The sequence below is a fragment of the Lygodium microphyllum genome, chromosome 3 (assembly GCF_053477565.2).
Source record: "Lygodium microphyllum isolate KBCC chromosome 3, Lygodium_microphyllum_v1.1.10, whole genome shotgun sequence".
NCBI lineage: Eukaryota > Viridiplantae > Streptophyta > Polypodiopsida > Schizaeales > Lygodiaceae > Lygodium > Lygodium microphyllum.
The window spans coordinates 20,222,954-20,245,076 of NC_141137.1; the positions used below are offsets into that span (position 1 = coordinate 20,222,954).

General features: G+C 39.3%; 1 protein-coding gene across 3 annotated transcripts in view; it reads right to left on the minus strand.

Moving 5' to 3' along the window:
• LOC148038126 (pentatricopeptide repeat-containing protein At3g09040, mitochondrial-like) overlaps positions 1-8,116 on the minus strand; it is a 42,483-nt gene extending 34,367 nt beyond the window's left edge. The window contains exon 1 of one of the 3 annotated variants that reach the window (XM_087669222.1): positions 8,033-8,116. The gene's annotated coding sequence lies outside the window, so the exon portion shown is untranslated. The other 2 variants (XM_087669228.1, XM_087669225.1) reach the window with 2 other exon arrangements.
• Between the last annotated feature and the right edge of the window lie 14,007 nt (positions 8,117-22,123).

Sequence of the window (22,123 nt, forward strand, 5' to 3'; positions counted from 1 at the left end):
TTAGGGTTTTGGCTAAAATAAGCCTAAAATAAGCATGTTTTGGGGCTATTTAAGTGGCTAAGTGCATTTCTTAGCACAACAATCTCTCCCACTGAACAACTGTTGAAAGACCTGTGTTTTTGCTATCCAACAAGCCATCTACATCCGCAAATACCTCTCTTGTTATCGCTCGTTCTCTGCCTTGGCACTCTCTCATCTCTGACTAGTAGTTACTACACTTGGGATCCATCTCTCGACAAACGTCACTCTCCGACATTACACTACTTTGCCCTTGGGCATTCTGTACACTCTTACATTCATTTACAACATTCATTCACTTCACAATTTCTTCTCTCTATGTTTGTCTCTGTGTTTGAGTTTTGTGTTTTGCATTTTGCGTTTAGAGTTTGAGTTTTGCTTGTCTCTATTTGAGTTTTTGTATTTCAATCTTTACATGATGTGTTTCCTCAGTGCAAACCCTAGCATATCTTCACAGGCCCATCCATCTATAGGAGATAGGCCACCCACCACTCACTCCCATCTTGTTTTGCAAACTGCTAGCACCCTGTATTTGTTGTCCATGTGAAGATATGCTAAGGTTTGCACTAAGGAAACATAGCATGTAAAACCAAGACTGAAACACAAAAACTCCAACAAAGACAAGCAAAACTCAAACCCTAAATGCAAAATACAAAACACAAAGACAAACACAAAGAGAAGAAAGAGTGACGTCCACCGAAGATGGATTCCAAATGTAGTAACCACCACTCAAAGATGAGAGAATGCTGAATAATGAAGGGTAGCATGCTAGTCACCAAAACACAGCAACCAGAGACTGAAATCTAGTAGACGCAGCAATATACCACAAGCAAAAGGCAAAAAATTGATCACCCGAGGCAAAGAACTATCAAGCGATAACAAGAGAGGTGTTTGCTCATATAGACAGCTTGTTGGACAGCAAAAACGTAGGTACTGCAGCAGTCACCCAGTGGAAGAGATGGCAACAGCTTGTGGCCTGGCTCTAGATACTGAAAACACAGTCTCATCAAGCACTAAGATGGCGTAGTAAATGGAGACCTTCAAACAGCAAGGCAATGGCTGAAAATGGGCCGCCTAGGGCAGTCGATGATGGCTGGACAGCATATGGTAAGTGGCTGATGTGGGTGCCCCAAAAATTTAGGGTTTTGGGGGACCACTGAAGCTCTATCGAACCACGCACTAAATTTGTGTTTTTCATTAATTAAGCATGTTTTGGGGCTGTTTCAAAATGCTAATCAAATGTAAAGCGTGTTTTCTCAAGCCCAAAACTAAGCCTAAAAGGTAATACTGCCAATGTTTACCCCAAGGCGTCCCACCCAAAGCAATCAAGGCATCGGACAAAGGGTGCACGTCGGCTACTCAATGGCCTACCAAGTCTACAGAGGCGATGGTTATCTTACCAAGAAAGCCCAAGTAATTACCACAGAGAGAACAAGGCATCGGACAAAGGGTGCTCGTTAGCTACCTAGTGGCCTACCAAGCCCTACAAAGAAGGATGGAACCACACTGAAACTTTTTTCTTGGGGGGGGGGGGGGGGGGGATTAGCAGATTAGTCAGTTCATGGTTGAGTCTGTACTTGTGGTACGGCAGGTTGGGCACATAGACATTTTTAGGCATTTTATTTGCCATTGTTTATTATGGTTTAGGCATTATTTGCAACTAGTCGGCCAGCATTTAATGCTGGCCGATCAATCATATTTTGGGCATTTATTTGTCCTATATATTGTCTGGCTCCCTCCTCCACTTATTCATTCATCACTGGATAGTTCTTGGAGAGAGGGAGCAGGTGCCAATGCCTCCACAGCCGGTAACTCACATTGTATCTGTATTGTCTCATGTCTTGGTATATGGATTCCATTTCTCGAGCATACATCTAAGTTCTCATCTGTATTGTGTTATCTCTTTCTTTTCTTTTGTCTTGTGTTCAGCAGTTTATTTCAGCGCATGTTTATGCTTCCACTGTTGCACCACTTCTGACATGGTATTAGATTTTAGGATTCGTGTTTCTATTGTGTTTTGTTGTTGATTTCAGGACTGTTTTCCCTCTTGCTGATCAGGCAGCTGCTGCTCCCATCAGGCAACCAGTTTTACCTGCGTTTTTTGCTGATGTCAGCATCCATACAGCCTGTCCATCTGTTTCAGCCTGTGTTTTCATCATCAAGCTGCTGGCAACAGTTCCCTACACCTGTTTATGCAGTGTACAGCCTGCGTTTTGCTGTTTTCAGCACTCTTTTGGGCTGGGCGACTGGCAAAACAGGCCGTTTTTGCTGTTTCTGGCAATTTTGAACCAATTTTTTGACTTCTAACAGCAGCCTTTGTCTTCTTTTGATCAGATTTTGGGTTATACTGTATATGAACTTTTGGTTTTTGTAGTCTGTGCTCGTGTTTTGGCTGTGTTCCCTCTCCAAATACCTTCTTTTCTCTACTTCTGTTCTACATCCTCTCCAAATGGCTCCTTTGTGCACATCTACTAATGATATGCTACATGGAGATTCCAGTGAGGCTTTTGCAGTTTTAGAGAGGGGTTTGAAGACAAAGAAGTCGAAGGCCCAGTGTTATCACTGTGGCAAGAAAGGTCATTTACAGAAGGACTGCAAAGAGTTAGCGGCTTCCAGGAAGAAACAGGAACAGAAGGCGAAGCGGGATGCGGACTCCTCTGATGAGTCATCATCTACCTCAGATTTTGATTCGGCTCCTCTAGCCAAGGCAAAGTCCAACAAGGTGCGGACAGGATCCTCTTCTTCGGATAGTGGGAAGGGCTTAGTGGCCCCTTCCTCAGCTGCTTTCTAGTGGTGGTGATGAGGTCATTCCTCACGACTCTCCAGTGCCAGAGAGGGAGTGTGAGAGGGTGGTGAGATGGGGCAACCACGCCTCATCTATATTTCTATACAGATGCACAGGATCCAGAGAGAAACATCCCTGACGCATAGACCGAAGTCTAGAAGGTACAAATCCTGGAGCTGGGATTGACATCCAGGTTCATGATGGCCTAGTTACTTGACAGAGAGCAGGTGGCTTTCGTCTGGAGCTCACATGAGGGAACACTTTGGCGGTCTAGTCAAAGATGAGGAATCCATGGTCATTTTTGCACTGCGGCGTTGGTGACAAGATAGTCACGTATGCTACATCAGGGGCATTGTTAACAGACATTGAGAGCTGCTATGATCTTCTCTATCTTCAAGAGCTGGTACGATCGACATCGACACCAAGGCACCTTGGTGGTGGCTTGCACACCCACTACTTGGGTATCCATGGTTCTGCTCTGGTGGACATTGTTGTATGTACTATGATGCAACATTATCATTGTATATTGTATTGTATCAGATCACCCATGATTTGAGAGAGGGTGTTAGCTGATTAGTCAATTCATGGTTGAGTCTGTACTTGTGGTACGACAGGCTGGGCACAGAGACATTTTTAGGCATTTTATTTGCCATTGTTTATTATGGTTTAGGCATTATTTGCAACTAGTCGGCCAGCATTTAATGCTGGCCGATCAGTCATATTTTGGGCATTTATTTGTCCTATATATTGTCTGACTCCCTCCTCCACTTATTCATTCATTACTGGACAGTTCTTGGAGAGAGGGAGCAAGTGCCAGTGCCTCCACAGCCGGTGACTCACATTGTATATGTACTGTCTCATGTCTTGGTATATGGATTCCATTTCCCGAGCATACATCTGAGTTCTCATCTGTATTGTGTTATCTCTTTCTTTTCTTTTGTCTTGTGTTTAGCAGTTTATTTCAGCACATGTTTATGCTTCCATTGCTGCACCACTTCTAACAGGGGGGGGGGGGGGGGGGGGAGGTGATGGAAAGTTAATTTTAGGGATGGCGGCCCATTAAGTAACTTTGACCCAAAAGATGCAAGTAGGGATGGTATACCCAACACATCACAAAATAGTACAAGCTTACCCTGTGAGAGTGCGCAACGGAAGAAGAAAACACGAACATAGAGAAGAGGGAGAGAGAAAGCAGAGAATGAAGGAAGAAAATCTGCACTGACTGAAATGAATGCTGAATACTCTGAAATGGACTGATCAGTCCCTGCACGCAGCCCAAAGCGTCAGTGAGGGCACCAGATCAGGCTGGAAACAAGGGCAGAACCGATGCCAGAGTGGGAGAGGAGAGAGACTGTGCTGAACCTGCGAAAACAATGTGTATGGCTGATGGGGGGGGCTGCTATATATAGCCCCCCAGCCATAAAACTGGCCGACTAGCCAAAAAACTGGCCGACTTGGCTAGAAACTAGCCGACTTGGCCGAACTGGCCGACTGCACCAACAAGCAGCCTCTAAAGGCTGACTGCCACAAAAAACAGCTATACCTAAACTGACAGAGCTCCTCTGTCTCCTGCCAGACTCTGACAGGAGCTCACAACCAGGAGATGACAGACTGATACTGAAATAGAGCAGGCTAACACCCCCTCTCAGATCCTGGGAGGGTCTAAAGACCTAACAACCACATGTGATGAAGCAAAGAAGCCTGAGGCAAAGGCTTCGTGAAGAGATCAGCCGCATTGTCCGCGGTGGGACAATAGGCCACAGCCAGCTCCGAATCCACGATCCGCTCTCGAACATAGTGGTACTGAACCTCAATGTGCTTCGTGTGAGCATGAAACACCGGGTTCTTTGCCAGAGAAAGGGCACTCTGGTTGTCCACACGCAGCTCCGTAGGTCCTGTCGGGGAAATCTGCTATGTTTTATTGTTCTGGCTGTCGTACAGCTGCTACATCATCATCTATCGCTGCATTTTGGTGTTGCAGCTGTCGCTTGCTCTTCTCCTGACAAAACTCCACTATTTGCTGCCCATCCACTATTCCAACTCCCTACTCCTGCATTTGCTACTGCCAGACATTCACATAGGCTGTCTACTACATTTCAGGATCCATCACACTATAGCACACTCTCTTGCTCATACTCTCTGCCCCAGTCCTTGAGATGTGGCAGTTCAAGGGTCAATATTCCACCTTTGTATAGTGTGTTTACTGCATTGAGCATCATATATATTCAGCATTCATTCATTTATTCGTTATCTTCTTCAGTGTTTGTTGTCTCTAAGTTACACTAACCCTAACTATGTTCTGTATCAGTCTGTGCTTTGTTATACGAACTGAAGAGAGCTAGGCTTTTGATTGAAGAGCTCGTCATCAATAATAGGTTCACAGAGAAAAGATGGCTTTGAACATGTGTACACCCCTTCAATCTGCAAAACCCTCCATGCAAAGACTCGAGTAGGAGTAGGCTTCATAGCTTGCTCCGCAAGGATCCGACATAAGAGCAGAAACACTGGACTACCAAGGAGTCTACAACCAATATGAGATCATACGAGCCAAGTACAATCTTATCCTCATGTACCGAGCTGTTAAAGCTACTAGAAGGTAAATCTTTCTTATCCCCTTTAGATTTGGTACACAAATCTATTGATTTTGTAGGAAGGATGAACACTCCACATGGGACACACCATTCCATTGAAGAAACCAACACAGTGTACAAGCCATCTTGATCGCTCTAGCTCTTTTGCTCCAATTTGCCATTCTCCTAAGGTGTGTTCGTGTTGGCAAACTCTTGACAAATGCCACAATCTATACAAAATCGAGCAAATTTGTTGGAGATAAACTCTCTAACTTTGTCGAATTGCAAGGTCTTTAGTTTCTAGCCAAACCAATTCTCCTCGAAGATGAATCAATACTTGAAATACGAGAATGCTTCTAATTTGAGCTCCAAGAAATACGCCCATGTCATCTTGCTAAATTTGTCAATTAGCATAAAATACAAACTCCCCTTAAGAGACTCTATCCTCACCATTCCACATATGTCCATTAAAACAAGCTCCAAGGGATCCTTTGCCCTCCACAAGGCCTTGTAGGGAATCACATCTCTATGTTCTTTGCCTCGTATGCAAGATACACATGGTAGGTAGATCACCCCAACATCTAGCAATCCAAAACAAAATGCCTACAAGCCAGCTTCTGAAGGTACTCATAGTTCAGGTAGCATCGGTCTATGTCTAAGAAGAAAGAAGAAGAGTCCGAAAAAGTCCACCTCTTGTAGACTCCATTCTCCTCATGCCTTGCAAATAGACGATAGCCTAAGCCCAACACATAAAGAGCCTCTAATGTATGGACACCACCATGGGCATCCGGAATCAGGTGCATGTCATCCTTGCCTTTGATAGAAACTGACAAACTATCTCCAATCAGAATTGCCTTTGCAAATATTACACATGGGCAATGCCATCAAGGGAAAGAGTCATGTGACAAGAAGCGCCATTGTCCACATCGTTGCACCAAAAGCCATTGGTGTAGAATTCTCAATCACCTCCAAATGTAGGAAAGCTCTTGATAAAGGAATAGCCACCACTCCTGAGTCCTTTGTATAAATTTCTCCTTTTTGTTGTCCTTGAATCTTCTTGTCCTTATCGCAACAATTCTTCTTTCAACGACTTGTCCTACCACAAATGTGGCAAGTAGACTCCTTTTCTTTCTTGGGTTTCTCCTCCTCCTCCTTATTGTCCTTCCTCTTCTTTTAGAAAGATTGACTTGCCAAAGCCTTTGTCTTTGGAGGATTTGACCTTTGAGCTACTCCTCCCAATTCAAGACCATCATAACCAACTCCTCCCACTTAAGGATCTCTGTCTACCTTGAAGCAATCAAAGTAAAATAGAAAGTACTAAATCAAGGTGATACGTCATAAGTTTCTCCTTTTCCCTATGTGTTCTTGTCTAAGTTGATTATGTATTAGTCATGTTCGTACATGCTCAATGTTTTCTCTACACTCCTCAACATATTCCTCCATCTACTTTAGCACGTGCTACCAACGACTTACCCACATACACACTTGAGGGAGGTGCATATCAGCCATGGCATTCAACTGGCGAGGATGGCCACCTCTCAGCTTGGGGAGGACATACCACTTTTGGGATCATTCTAGACGACTAGTAACCATCACCTTCATCTCAGCCAAGCTTGGTGTTAGGTTTATTTAATCCATTTGATGTGTATGAGCCAAAACCCCTCTTTGTTGCTCCTTCTAGGAAGCAGAAAAATATATATGGCTACACCTGATACTTTTATTTCAATTTGAGCATGATCTTTGAGCTACTAATTCTCAAATCCTTCCCATCCCTCCTTCATCAAATGTGCATTTAGAGGAGTACTCAAAGTAATAATGGGGCAAAAGTTTTGGAAGGACAAAGGCATCAAGCATCAGGTCTCCATTCCTTACACCCCTCAATGTATTGGAGTGGTTGAGCAAAAGAACCGGGTGCAAATGGAGATAGCTAGCTCCGCGCTAGAGGGAGATACTTAAATTCCAGCCATTTGAGTTTTGGCAAGACAAAATTCCCGCGACCTCTATAAAGGGGGCCATTGAGTCTTTGCCTATAAATGTGCCATTTCAGGCATGCATATCTTAAGAATAGATTCCGCTTGTTCACTTCGCCTTGACAATTTTGACAGTTAGAATGCCACACTTTAACGACAATGTTAGTTTGATACATGCACCAGTCCCAGCATGTTCAGTCCTCCGAGCAGCTCTGGCCATCTGAACAGGCCAATCTATCTTGCATGCCGGAATGATCCACCATGTGACAACAACGTTAATTTGATACATGCACTAGTCCCCCCATATTCAATCCTCCAAGCAGCTCTGGTCATTTGAACAGGCCAATCAATCTTGCATAGTGGAAACACCCCACCATGGAAAAATTAGTAGATTTCATGGTACCTTTGTCAACTGCAAGTCCTGCAGAACTGAACAATCAATTGGTTTTCATTAACTGCTATCCAACTACGTCACCACAGAGCGAATCGTCTCGCATTCTGTTACCCATAGCCTGAAATAGATAATCCCTCCTTTCCCTGCGCCCGGCACATGTGCCACACATTTCTCCAAAAGTTGCCCTGGGTCCTTTCACAGCTGCTCTCTCACTCTGATTCTGATATTTTCCTGCAAGCTATCTGTGTGCCTATATTTCACTGCTGCATGATAACTTGCCTGTCGTTTAACTTACCGCAGACTTCGCACAGTCCACAGCTAGGTTTTTGTAGCCTTTGATCGCGTTCGCAAGGTAAACAAAGAAAAGCTAAATGGCGTTTGACTTTCTAGAAGATAAGGTTCTCGTTTAGTGGTGTTTGATGTCTACCTTTGAAGTTAAAATTGTGGGTAGTTTTTCAATGTTTGTGATTTTTTTCAAATTTCAAATAAATTAAATTTGTGAATGTTAGAAAATATTTTTAAATGTTTGTAAAAATTAATTAATTGGATTATGTAAACATGTATAGAATTTATGCATTGATGCTATCTCATTAGAAAAATGATATTTTATTTTTCTTTTGGTATTATCCACCATTGCATAAAACTTCCATTTAAATCATTTTTAAATTGTGAATTGAAATGTACTTTCTACTACTTAATTAATGTTTGATTTTATAATTATTATTTCTAAAGTTTGAAATAATTATTATAACACTTAATTTTTACAATATTAATGTTTGATTTATATATTTATTATTTTTAGGAAAACAAATTTTTTATATAAAATATCATTTTTGTATTTAATGTGAGATTATAATATTTTTAATAAGTAGTTTTTCCATGTTAATGATCATTTGTTTTTTTTAAAGCATATGAATGTTGGAAAAAAATTAATATTTATGTAAATAAGTTAATTAGATTGTGTATTCATGTAAAGAATTTATGTCTCAATGCTATCTCATTAGAAAAATGATATTTTGTTTTTCTTTTGGTGTTATCTACCATTGCATAAAACTTCCATGTAAATAATTTAAAAATTTTGAATTTAAGTGTACTACTTAATTGATGTTTGATTTTATCATTATTATTTTTAAAGTTTGAAATAACTATTATAACACCTAATTTTTACCATATTTATGTTTGAATGATGTATTTTTTAAAATAATTTTTTATTTAAAATATTATTTTTGTATTTAATGTGAGATTATAATATTATTTAATAATTAGATAATTATGTAATTTGTATGATTATTTTAATTTTTTTCAAAATAACATGGTACGTTAATTCATATTATTTTCAATATAACAAATAAAAATTTTTACTAATTAATAAATATTTTTTTATATTATAGATTTAAAAATCTCATACATGCACATAGTGACATAATGGCATATTTATACAAACTTTGTCTATTGGCCATCATCCACAAGTATATAGATAGCATAAAATTTGTCCACCTTCTTAATACTGAAGTTGCTAGTTTCACCTCTCTTTCCAATTTTTTTTGTTTTAAAAAAAACTAAGTTGATTCAACAATGATCATTCAAGTAATGAGGCAAAGCCTTACTACGGGCTTTTACCTTTTAACCAATTGTGAAAATAAATAGGGGTTGTTAGTTTGGAGATTCAAGATTGATAATTATAACCAAATATAACATGTGTGTGTGTGTGTGTGTGTGTGTGTGTGTGTGTGTGTGTGTGTGTGTGTGTGTGTGAATATTTCGCATATATTAATTATATTTAGTGTATAATATATAACCTAAATTTATAATTATAATTTTACATATATACATACATATATTATCATATCGTAATATATAGTATAATCTATATTATATTATTTGAACTAACATTTTATTAATAACATATATAATTATGTTATTAATTTAATAATTCAAATTTATAATTAATTATATAATATATTAATTAAAATATATCATTAATATAAAATATAATTAAATATAACACATATTTAAGTATAATTATATACTTAATAATTTTAATTTAATGTAATGATTATAATATATAAATATAATGTATAGCATAATATAACGTAATTATTATAATTATATGATAATGTGAATAAACAATACATAATGAATAGTATGTACATGATAATTTCATTATATTAACATTATGTTGCATGTATATACATATGCACGTAGTATAAGGTATAATGTGATTATTATAATTGTTATTCTATGTATTTATATTTGTGTGTATGTCTGTGTGCACACACACACACACACATTACAATATAACATAATTTTTATAATATGTAATATAATCCATGCATATAATAATGTAATTATTATAGTATATAATATAACGAATATATATACTAACATTTGGGGACGCAAAACAAGTTACACACACACACACATAGAGATCACCCACCCACATCCCACCATGTGGCATGCACTTATTCCCCCTAAAGCTTTTAGGGAAACTGACATACATCTGCTCCCTAAAAGCTTTTGTTAATCATAATAGAATATGTCATTTGACATGTACAAAAAATTTTAACTTGTTTTGATGAGCACTAATATAAAAAACAACCATCAAATTTAGACCTTGATCACAAGGGCCTCTTAAAAGAAGAGGTCAAAGGTTTACTAGAGTGTAAAGGTCAAAAACTAATGTGATCAAATTGCAAAGGTTATGAAGTCGCAAGCACTTGCTAAGAAATCCAAAAAGATTAGGGTCACATGCTTATTAACTGTAAGAAACTAATGACCACAAGGGCTTGATCACAAAGGGCCTCGTAAGAGAAGAGGTCAAAGGTTTTACTAGAGTGTAAAGGCCGAAAACTAATGTTATCAAACTGCAAAGGTTATGAAGTCACAAGCACTTGCTAAGAAATCCAAAGAGATTAGGGTCACAAACTTATTAATTGTAAGAAACTAATGACTCAACAATAATGGCAAGAATACACATTCACATAGCACAGCACCTAGATTCTATTGGTGCGCCACACCAAATTTAGGCCAATGCTTTGCATCAATGTTAGTAACAATTAGGGCACATTTCATCCTGAGACACACTTCATATGGCAAGATGGTTTGCACAAAGGTACTCATATTTTGGTTTTATGGCTCGCTCACTAAATCACACTATGTACCCTCCTGATCATTACAAACTTTTCAATATTGCTCTACAAGCATCCACGAGAGTAGTGGGTGGTGAAGACACAAAGAAACGAACCTTGAGAAACCCCAAAGGCTTGCTCCAATTATTTCTAATTAAAGAACTTTGATGCCCTATGTACAAAGTACCAAGTTGTGATTTTGAAGCCCTATACATGGAGTACCAAGTTGTAGTACCAAAATTAGTGAGTCTTCATAATGCTACATTTATGGCTACATCTTTTTAACACTTCAATAGGATCCTATAAGCACCTTAGGTTTGATGTCACAAAATAGGCATGACATAGCCCTTGATTGTAGTGAATTATTTAGTCCTTTATCCTTCTTTGACCTTTTATGCAACACAAGACGTAGTGTGCCTTGTCCATGATCAATGTGGCTTCCATCTTGATTTTTTGACTGAGTGGTGGGAATCACATATCTCTTTAAAGGTAAAGGAACTAAGAACCCTTCATATGAGGCTCATCAAAGCATGAATGACCAACTATTTACTCATTAGAAGCATCATATCATTAATATAATATAATAACATACCAATGTTATACTTGTATACTTATATTATGTTATTAATATTATATATATTACATATAGTTATTCATAAATAAAACATACCCTTTTTCTATTCAAAATGTGGATGCCCCTATTGAATGATAACCCTTCTATGTGTAAATTAAAAAGGGACTTCCCAATAAATCCACTTGATATGCTTACACACTTGTGAGTGACTAACCCAACAAACCCCTCGCCCCCACCCCCCAAAGATGTAAAGAAAGGTTCTTATGGAAGCGACAATACTTCAAAATGCATTGTATGCATCTCCGTTCTTGGCATACTATTTAATATGCCCTTATATGAATGAAGTTGCATAAAACATGGGGACATGCTTAGCTATACACATTTATTAGTAAGTATTGAATATAATCTTAAGTAAGAATAAAGCTAAAAATAAGCATTGTGCATCATAGCAATGTCAATTCAAATAAGAAACCATCCAAAATGCTACCTTTTTTTTTTGTAGTTGCACATCCATAATATTAGTGAAAATACATTAAAACCCACGTGAGCTTAAGTGAACTCTTACACTTTTTTGCTTTAGATACCACTCCTTTAAATCACCCATCATTTGTATGCCCTTTCTTGCATATGCCTATTTAGTGCATCTAAAATGGCCTCTCTCTCTCTCTCTCTCTCTCTCTCTCTCTCTATATATATATATATATATATATATATATATATATATATATATATATATATATATATATGACATCACTCGATAGCATTTAGCATCTAACTATGATGCTAGTGTTTGCTACTCCAATATCTCCATCACATACCTTGTCTTGTTGGAATTGATGTTGTTGCTCGTGATAGTGAATTGGACTATCTCATTGTCATCAAAATTTAAGTCAATTATTAAGGATGACTCAAGTAATCACAAGTAACAATCAACCAATAAGCATCCCAAAGCTCAAGATATCTTTATAACCTGAGTTATGCAATGTCATGCAAAGCTTCTCTCTCATTCCAACCTTCTACAACTATTCATCCCTCCAAACTCTTCACATAACACATGAATTTCAATGCATGGATTATATATGGAGAGTAAGATTACTTTATAGTTGTCAAACTCAACCTTTGTTCCTAATGACATGCGTAAACATATGCATACACAAATGCACATTTCCTCACACTAAGAACTATTACAATACTTGTTTCAAGATTTATCCATCATGGATAAAGGCTCAAATGTGCTATAATAGGACATTCACAAACCCATGCATCTCTCTCAAAATAAAGCAATCAAAAGAGAATACCTTAGCTACAATTTTAGGCACAAACTTGTCATCTCATCAAATACTAATTGAAGACCATAGAACCACAAAGAAATGCTCTTATCTCTCTCTCGAATTGTAAAAGTGAACATTGTTACTACTATAGAGGACACAACAAACACCAATATGGAATGTTAAAAGAGTTTCATGCACAAGGAAAGAAGTGTCAAAGTTTTATCTTACATTAAATTAACCATATGAGACATTAGTACTCTCTTCTAGGATAACACTGACTTTGTGAAATATTTACATGTGTTAAATGCTGAAATGACTAGATTTTTTGGTTGATTTTTGTTGTTTTTGAGGCCTGAATGGTTGATTTTTGAAGGATTTTGAATGATGACTGGTTGTTTTGGAAGAGTTTGAGAGTGTTTTGGATGAGATTGATTATATTTTGGAAGCTCGTGATGATTTTCACTAGAAATATGAGGCTCTGTGATGTTCTGATAGATTCTGATTAGTTATGATAGCTTATGTTTAGCTTTTGTTGTGTTTTGATTTTCTTTTGTATGAAGCATGGATTAATGATTCATGGAAGTTGAGGTCATTTGAAAGTTCATTGAATGGTTTTTGATAGTTTGAAATGGTTTTAGTATGAGTTATGTGGTTTTGATGCCTTCTGTTGACCTTCTATAACCCTTTGTTGAGCTTCTATAGAGCCTCTATTCCTGCTCTGTTCCTATTCTGTTTTGTTTTGTATGCCTCTGTAAGTTTTCTGTGGAATGTATGTGTGACTTTGGGAAAGTTTTCTAGCCTTGTAAAAAGGTGAATGTAAGTTCAAAAGAGCTCAAGGAAGTGGAAGAAGTAGCTGCTGAAGACTCAAGAGAAGACTGGAGTGAAGTGATAGTAACGAGCTATGAAGAGTCACTGTAGTGGCTCTAGTGACCTTTCATATCAGACACAACTTTTGGAAGAGGCATCCACGACCAAAGAAGGATTATTATGAGTGTTTATTGAGTATTTTAGTGAGGATATGATGTACTATTGATTGAGAGAGAAAGAGAGAGTCAGAGATAGCCAATTCTATGCCAAACAATGTATCTATCTATAAGAGAATGTGAGATAAAACTATGAAGACAATGAAGATGAATACTAGGTGATATTTTTCCATTCAAAGTGGTGTTTCTTTTGTGTTCTCTTTGTTGGTTGATGAATTCTATGAAGAATATGAAGAAAATGATGAATTTTGTTGAAGTTAAAGCTGTGGGAGGATTGATTCTATGATGTTGCGTGAAGATTTCTTGCTAATGGTGTTCTTTTCCTTGTTGTGATTCTCTAAAGAATGAAACAAAAGCTTGTTGATGTTACAAGATAGATTTTCTTACAATAGAAACCCCTTTTTCTTGGTGTCTCTCTTGGGGCTCCATGTTTTTGGTGCACAACCGAGGAAACTTACCATCAACAAGCATCAGAAGAGGCTGAAAATGAAGGAAATGGCATTGCCAAGAAGAGAAGAATCCAATGGATGTTTGCAAAGTTCATTCTTCCATTGAAGAGTTGGAGATTCTCATTACCAAAGCCACTTTGCACAAGAAGTTCATTCCACAATGGCAGAAGCATATATTACCATCATGATGCATGCTCTATGTGGTGGACTATTTCCTCTTTTAGTTGAAGCAATGGAGACATGCATCTTAGTGGGAAATTATTTGGGAACAAACTAAAGTGCAAAAATAGAGAGAATAACCATCTATGGAAGATTTGGCATTCATTGAGCAGTTTCAAGACATCATCAAGTGGGAGATCGTGAAGAAGCTTCAAGAGTCGTGGTCAGTGGAGGTTCGAAAAAACAAGAAAGAAAAGAGTTGGAATTTGTTCATGGATGCTCAACAGTAGGACACGTGGGACGTATGGTGTACTGACAATCTCCCGTTTGTCCAATTAGTAACCCACTAGAAGTTGGCAGATAGAGTGTTCTTCACAACATACACTATTGAAACTGTCAGAAGCTGGCATTATTATGATGATGGCACAACAATGATTCTCAGAAAAATGAGACTGATACCTTCAAAATGGAATATCTCCCCCTCTGTAGTAGTGGTTTGAAGACTAAATTCAGAGACGTAGAAAAGGAGGAAGTAGAAGAGATGTTGGCAAGAGAGTCCTCTAGAGATTGAAGTCTCTTTGATTCTATTCAATTGAGTACAAACTAACTGATTGGAGCCAACCCCTGATGAATGACGCAATAAAGAGGCAAGCACTAGAACAAGTCACCACATCGACCTAGAGCTTGATGCCAAACCAGTGAGGCAAAGACAGAGGCGTATGAATCCCAATTATTCCGCTCTGGTCAAGGCCAAATTATTGAAGCTCCTTGAAGTTGAGTTCATTTATCCAATGGCTAACAGTGAATGGGTTTCGCCCATTGTGGTAGTACCTAAGAAGAATGGGAAACTTCGAATATGTGTGGACTTTTGGAAGGTGAATTCCAAGATGAAGAAGGATCATTTTTCCATCCCTTTCACAGACCAACTGTTGGACATAATGGTAGGCCATGAGCTCTACTCCCTCTTGGATGGATTCAACGGATATAACCAAGTCCAAATCGCAGAAGAAGACCAATCTAAAACAACCTTCACAATAGAATGGGGAACCTATACTTACATGCCGTTTGGGCTCTGTAACGCTCCTGCTACTTTTCAACGAGTGATGATGATTGCCTTCCGGAACCATTTACATGATTTCATAGAGGTGTATTTTGATGACTTCTGTGTCTATAGCCTAATCCGTGAGCATTGGGGACACCTAGAGTAGTGCTTTGACAGATGTTGAGAGTATGGGATTTCTCTCAACCCCAACAAATGTGTCTTTGGCATCTCATCAGGAGTTCTTCTCGGTCACATTGTCTCTGCACAAGGGACAACAACAGATCCTGCTAAGTTTGAGAAGATTGCCACATTGAGAGCCCCAACTAACCTTAAGCAACTTAGGGGATTCCTTGGCCATGTGGGCTATTACAAAAGATTCATTGTAGTCTCCTAATTGAACGAAGGAGTTCCATATGCACACTGATGCATCAGTTGAAGGCCTAGGTGCAATCTTATGCCAAAAGGATCCCTCTAAGTTAGATCAACCAATCTATTTTGCAAGTTAAAAAGTAACCGACAAAGAGCGGAACTACGTAGTGACGGAGCTTGAGTGTCTAGTAATTGTGTTTGCTTTGGAGAAGTTTTGACATTATCTATTGTTGACGCATTTCAAATTCTACATGGACCATGAAGTCATGTCCTTCCTAATGAATGAGGCAGACGTGAAGGGAAGAATGATGAGATGGCTCCTTTTATTTTAAGAGTTCAATTTTGAAGTGGTTACCAAACCCGGTCGCTCTCATGTCTTGGCTGATCATCTATCGTGAATCCCTCAAAGCGATGAAAAAGAGCAAGATGATCTAGAACTTCCTCATGCTTCTTTGTTTCTAGTTAAACAGTTACCCCATGGTACGCAAACATAGCCAACCTCTTGGCAACCCAACAGCATCCCCTGGCATCTCGAGCCATGAGAAGAAGAAGCTTTTGTTGGCATCAGTCCCCTGCACCCTGTTAGGAGGTGCTCTATATAAGAAAGGCAAGGACGAAGTCTTATGAAGATGTGTTGTAGGAGAAGAAATCGGCATAGTATTGAAAGTGTGCCATGACGAGCCCTGTGGTGGACACTTTGCAGGAGAAGCGATAGCTAGAAAGGCCTTACTTGCAGGATATTGGTGGCCAACCCTTTATAAGGATGCCTAGGATTACTGCAAACGGTGTGATGCCTGTCAGCAAATGGGAAAGCTTACCAAATCCAGTGCCATGCCCTTGTGACCCATTCTTCCCTTAAAGTCATTCGAGAAGTGGGGGATTGATTTTGTGGGCCCCAATTGATCTGCCAACTAGATGGAAGCAAAATAGATATATCTTCGTGTGTACAGACTATGTAACAAAGTGGTGTGAAGCTAAAGCTCTGAAGTGGGACGATGGTAATAGTGTGGCCTTGTTCCTGCATGAAAACATCATCATCCATTTTGGCAGTTCCATAGAGCTCGTTAGTGGACCGAGGTACCCATTTCCTTAATAAGATCATGGAAGAGTTGACAGAACTGTACAAGATCTGTCATCACAAGTCCACACCCTATTACCCTAGAGCCAATGGCCAAGTCGAAGTTATCAATCGCATCCTCTGCTCGATTCTGACTAGAACGATAGACGCACATTGTCGTGATTGGGATGATTGACTTATAGAGGCCCTTTGGGCATATAGAACCTTCCATAAGGCAACTACATGACAAACTCCTTTCCAGTTGGTGTATGGAATAAAAGCCGTCTTTCCTGTTGAACTTGAGCTACCTTCTCTGCATGTGACCATCAATGAATGCTTGGGAGATGTCGAGTCCCTGCAACGCCATCTCTTGCACTTGGAGTGTCTTGATGAGATCTGCAGTATGTCTTGTTTTGGGTGTATTTTTGTGGATTTTTTCACGTGAACGCATTATATCCCAGTCAGAATCACGTTTTGAAGTTGGTCTGACGCGTCATCCTACCCACTTTTCCTTTTTTCCATACTTCATTCCAGTGGACGAATTTTCCAATATTAATTTTTGTGTGTTTTGCGTGCCTCGTGTTTTTTTCTCTTTCGCACGTGTCCATATTTTCGGGTTTGGACGCGTGTCTCCGCATCCACGAGGTCATCCTTCATTCGCACAGACACCTCGCCCGCCGTTTCGATCCTAGCATTGCAAATTTTCTTACCCCCGTGCTCGCCTTTGCGTGTGGAACAAGAGGAGTTTCTTTATTTCTTTAACTTATAAAAAAACACAAAACACAAACAAAACATAAATTTAAAAAAAAAACCCCCCTCTCCCGTTCGTAACCGCCCCTTCCCCCCTCTCTCTCCTCCCTCTTCTTCTTTCTTCTCTCCCTCTCTCTTTCTCTCTCTTTCCCTCTTTCTCTCTCCCCGAGACCCCTTCCCTCCTCCTTCCCTCTTTCTCTCATCTCCCCCCCCTCTCTTATTCTCCTGTGTCTCCCACTTTCTTCTTCTTCTTCTTCTTCTTCTTCTTCTTCTTCTTCTCCTCCCTTATCTGCTGCCCCTAGAGCCATAACTGCCGACTCCATTGAGTCGCCCGCCGTCACCGTCCTCCACCTTTACCCCACCCCCCAGCCCCACCCGCCCCCTTTACCCCACCCCCCACCCCATTCCCTAGCCCTCCTGCCCCCATCCCACACCCCACCCCATCCCCCAGCCCCACATGCCACCCATCCCACACCCCACCCAACTCCCCTTCACACCCCCCTCCTAAGCCCCTATTCCCAGCCCCCAACCCACCCCCCTTCTAAGCCCCCTTTCCCCCCCCTATCAACCCCTTCCCCCACCACCCTTTCTTACCCCCCCTTCCCCCCTCGGCCCCCATTCCCCCACCGAACCCCCCCCACAATTCCCCACTACCCCCCCTAACCCCTGTTCCTGCAGGCCCCCTCCGTCCCTATAGACACCCCTGCCACCGACTCTCCTTCCCCTATTTTTGGAAAAAAAAAAAGATTAACACAAACACAAATAATACCACAACACCACTTGTGGGTGTTCGTGCGCGCGCAGGGGTGGTTGTGTCGTGTCCGAGAGTTGTTCGCCAATGTTCACAACATGCGAGGACGCATGTTCGACCTTATCTGTGCAGTGGTGCGTGCCGTTCGTTCACATGTAACCGAGTACCCCCATTTTTTATTATAAAATTGTCTAAAACCTTCAAAACTACATAACAATCCTTTAAAAATCCTTAAAAATTTATAAAAAATCTAAAAGAATTCCATAAAGATAGAAAAACAATTCTTTGTCAAATTGGGCATTTTTTGAAATCTTTTTCCAAAATAAAATGCTAGTAACTCATTTCTAAAACTTCAAAAACTCACAAATTCCTTTTAAATATATTTAAAAATGAATAAAATTCATAAAAAATCATAAAAATAAGAAATTAATCCCAAAAAATATTAGAAAAAGTTTGGCCATTTTCTCATACTGATGAATGATAAGTGGATATTCGATTCCTCTGTTCATCACTTAATGATTTTTTTTGTTCACTAAAAATTATTTTCAAATGCCAAAATGCTTGAAAATTAGCCAAAATTTTTGAAAAATTATTGGTAAATTCTAGAAATATTTAAGCAAGCTTCTTTTTGATATTTCCCATCCTTAAAGCTGTTTCAATCACAATTTGACCAATAATAATAATAATAATAATAATAATAATAATAACAACAATAACAACAACAACATTAAAAAATGAAAAAAAAAACACACAAACACTAATAACAACCAAACTAGGACCACACTAACTTTGCCTTGATATTCCTTTTTTAAAAAATGAGATGTCACATTTTTTTTTCAGTTAGTGGCTTTTGTTTTTTTGGACTCATTGCATCTTGGGACTGATTCATGCGCATTCAATTTCTTGCATACACAACCCTGTTATGCATTTTTAAAAATATTTTTTGCTTTATTTATTTTTAACCACCCCATAACCTTGGTTAATTATTAAAATAAACTTTAATCACCCACTTTTCCATGTGCACTCATGCCACATACACATTTTTCTAATAAATTAAAATAAACCTACTATTCACTTAACATGCACTTCATGCACTAAAAACGCATGTAATTTTAATTAAAAATGAACTAGCCACAAAAAGCATGCGCTGGCAAAAAAAGCGCTCCACACACCATTAATTTCTAATGAATAAATCCGCGTTTATAGACCTTAGTCTGGGCAAAGGAGGCCAGGTTTTGTTTAACACACTGCTTCACCCTAATAATTTGTGATTAACATTTTAAGAAGGAACCGTCGTTTTCTTTTTAAGGTTTAACACCTAATAATATTTCACCCATTTGTAAATAATTCCTTAAAACGAACCATTCATTAAACCATTCCCCTCACTACATTTTTTTCTCTTTTCAATAAATGCACTTTGCTGGATGGGCACGTGCAGTCTTTCGAGTTGTTTCTATTGCCCAATTTGATTATAGAAGTTCTGGTCATGTTATGAGTGGGTTGTTATTATATTATGGTTTGGTTGCTATGACACAATTACTGGTACGGTCTATAGTTTTCTTTTTTGCCTGATACTACGAGGCTTGAGGATGTTTGTTTGTCTTGCATTGCATGAAGCTTTCGATCGCATATGTACAGAGGTAATACTGAATTTTTTAGGATGTGAGATGCTTGGGGTGGTTAGTCGGTCAGTCACGTCTTTGTGTGGTCGATCTCTTATTTATGGTTATCTTGTTGTTTTGTAGGCAATGTGTGTGGTGTGTGTATGTAAAACCATCTGAATGGCACCTCGTACCCCTCCCCCGATCCAGTATGTCCCTTTGTTATCGCATGATTACTCCTTATTATTGGATTCCGACCTTGTCGGTAAAGCGGGCTTATCCAAGTTTGCGGGTTTTTCCTTACTACTAATTCTAGATGATCCTGCCCTTTGTGATCACTTTTTAGCCTCTTACAATAAGAGGTCTAGTTCTGTCCATGGTACTACTATTCTTTTGACACCTAAGAGTCTGGGCAAGGCTCTTTGTCTGCCATATCATGGGGAGTTTATCCCTTCTGCCCATCAGTTGTTTTCCAATGAGGAGATTTTGAAGCTGTTGCAAAAGCAGACTCAAGATGTTCTAGATCCGAAGAAGGTTATTACCGCGTCAAGAGTCAGTGTCTCCATGATTGCCAATCCCCTCTGGAAGCAGACATGCCAATTTCTTTAGGATAGGTTTATGCCTGCCAAAACCCCATCTCATTACCTCTCCAGGGAGTTGTTCACAGCTTCACGTATGGTTTTGAAAGGTATCACTATTGATTGGAGTACTTACCTCCTGTCCAAGATGGATCAACATTTTGTTCGAGTTACTTGAGGAAATGTGACTAATGTCACCTTTGGGTCTTACCTTCATGTCTTCTTGACACATGCTATTCCTGTTAAGGAAGTCCCTTTCCCTCTAATTGATCCTCCCAAAGTTCTTCCTCCTCCTAATGAAGAGGCTGATGTGATCATTGAGGATGATGATTCTTCCCCTCCATTAGTCGTGCAGAGAAAACGCCTTAAGAGGGTGGCCGAATTAGTTCCAGTTCCTCCTCCTCCCATTCCCATTACTGTTCTTACTCAATCCTCTAGCACATTGCTTGCTTTCCTTCAGACGCCAAATCTTTTCAGAGCCCATAGAGATGGGATGCTGGACATTACTATGCCTTCAGTGTGCACCGCTTGGTCATGGGAGATGCCATTCCTTTTTTATGCAAGGATATCTAGAGCTCCATTGAACTTTCGGTTCTGCCTTTATACAACAGTTTTATTCTTCATTTTATGAAGAAGTTCAACAATCTTAGGAGGAGCTATGAATAAGGCCAATACTAAGTTAACCTCTGCTCAGGAGAATTTTTCTGACCTTTGTAGGCAAATGGAGCAACTGACTAAGCTTATGGATACCTAGACAGATGAAATCTCTATGTTGAAAGCTCAGTTGGTAGAAGCTAGGTCTCAAGTTGTTACTATGATAGAGGAGAGGGATAGGTTATAGAAGGAGGGTCAAGAGATGAAGGCGGTAATAGCTGTCCAAGCAGAGTAGTTTAAATCCACCACAGCTATCTTGGACCAGAGCCATGCTCAGATATAGAAACTTAAAGATTAGTTGGCTCAATCTCGATCTACTACACAAAGTCCTGGGCAACTAGTTTCTACTTTATCCCTACGGACTTGGCAGTTCTTCAACGACGGGCCACGTTATGCCCTTTGTTCTAAGCTAAAGTGGAAAGGCTTCAGTCCAGGATGGACTTATTATGGTCTTCATTTGAGCAATTTTAGGAGCATATTCCTCCTCACCATTCCTTTTTTGTCCACTATCAGTTGCAGAAGTTGGCCTTCTATATTAAGCTCTCAACGATGGATCTACCTCTTCCACGGAGTGGAGCCTAGTCTTCTGATTTGCTGACAGAAGTAGTCCGCATGGTCTTTGAAGACCTGTGACTTTGGATACAATGCTGATGTCTTACATGTATTTAGGAGGTGATCTGTTAATTCCAGATGATGAAGATCTAGCTTGGTATGTAGGGGATGTGGTCTTACAAGCTGCCTTGTATGTCAAATATTTGGAGTTGAGGATCGATGAGATGTTCCAGTGCTATTCTTTCAAAGTGGTTGCTTGCCCTGACATTTTATGGCATACAATGATTGATTCTGTAGTCTTGAATCAAATACAAAATAAAGCCTCTACTCATATGCATAACACTAACCAATTGAGGGTGGATCTTTTAGCTTATCTTTCCAAGCACCATCCCTTTGATTTGTCCTTCTTTGATGCTTACCATTGATGATCTGCTATAGATCCATCCTTTCCTAGGTTATCCTATTATC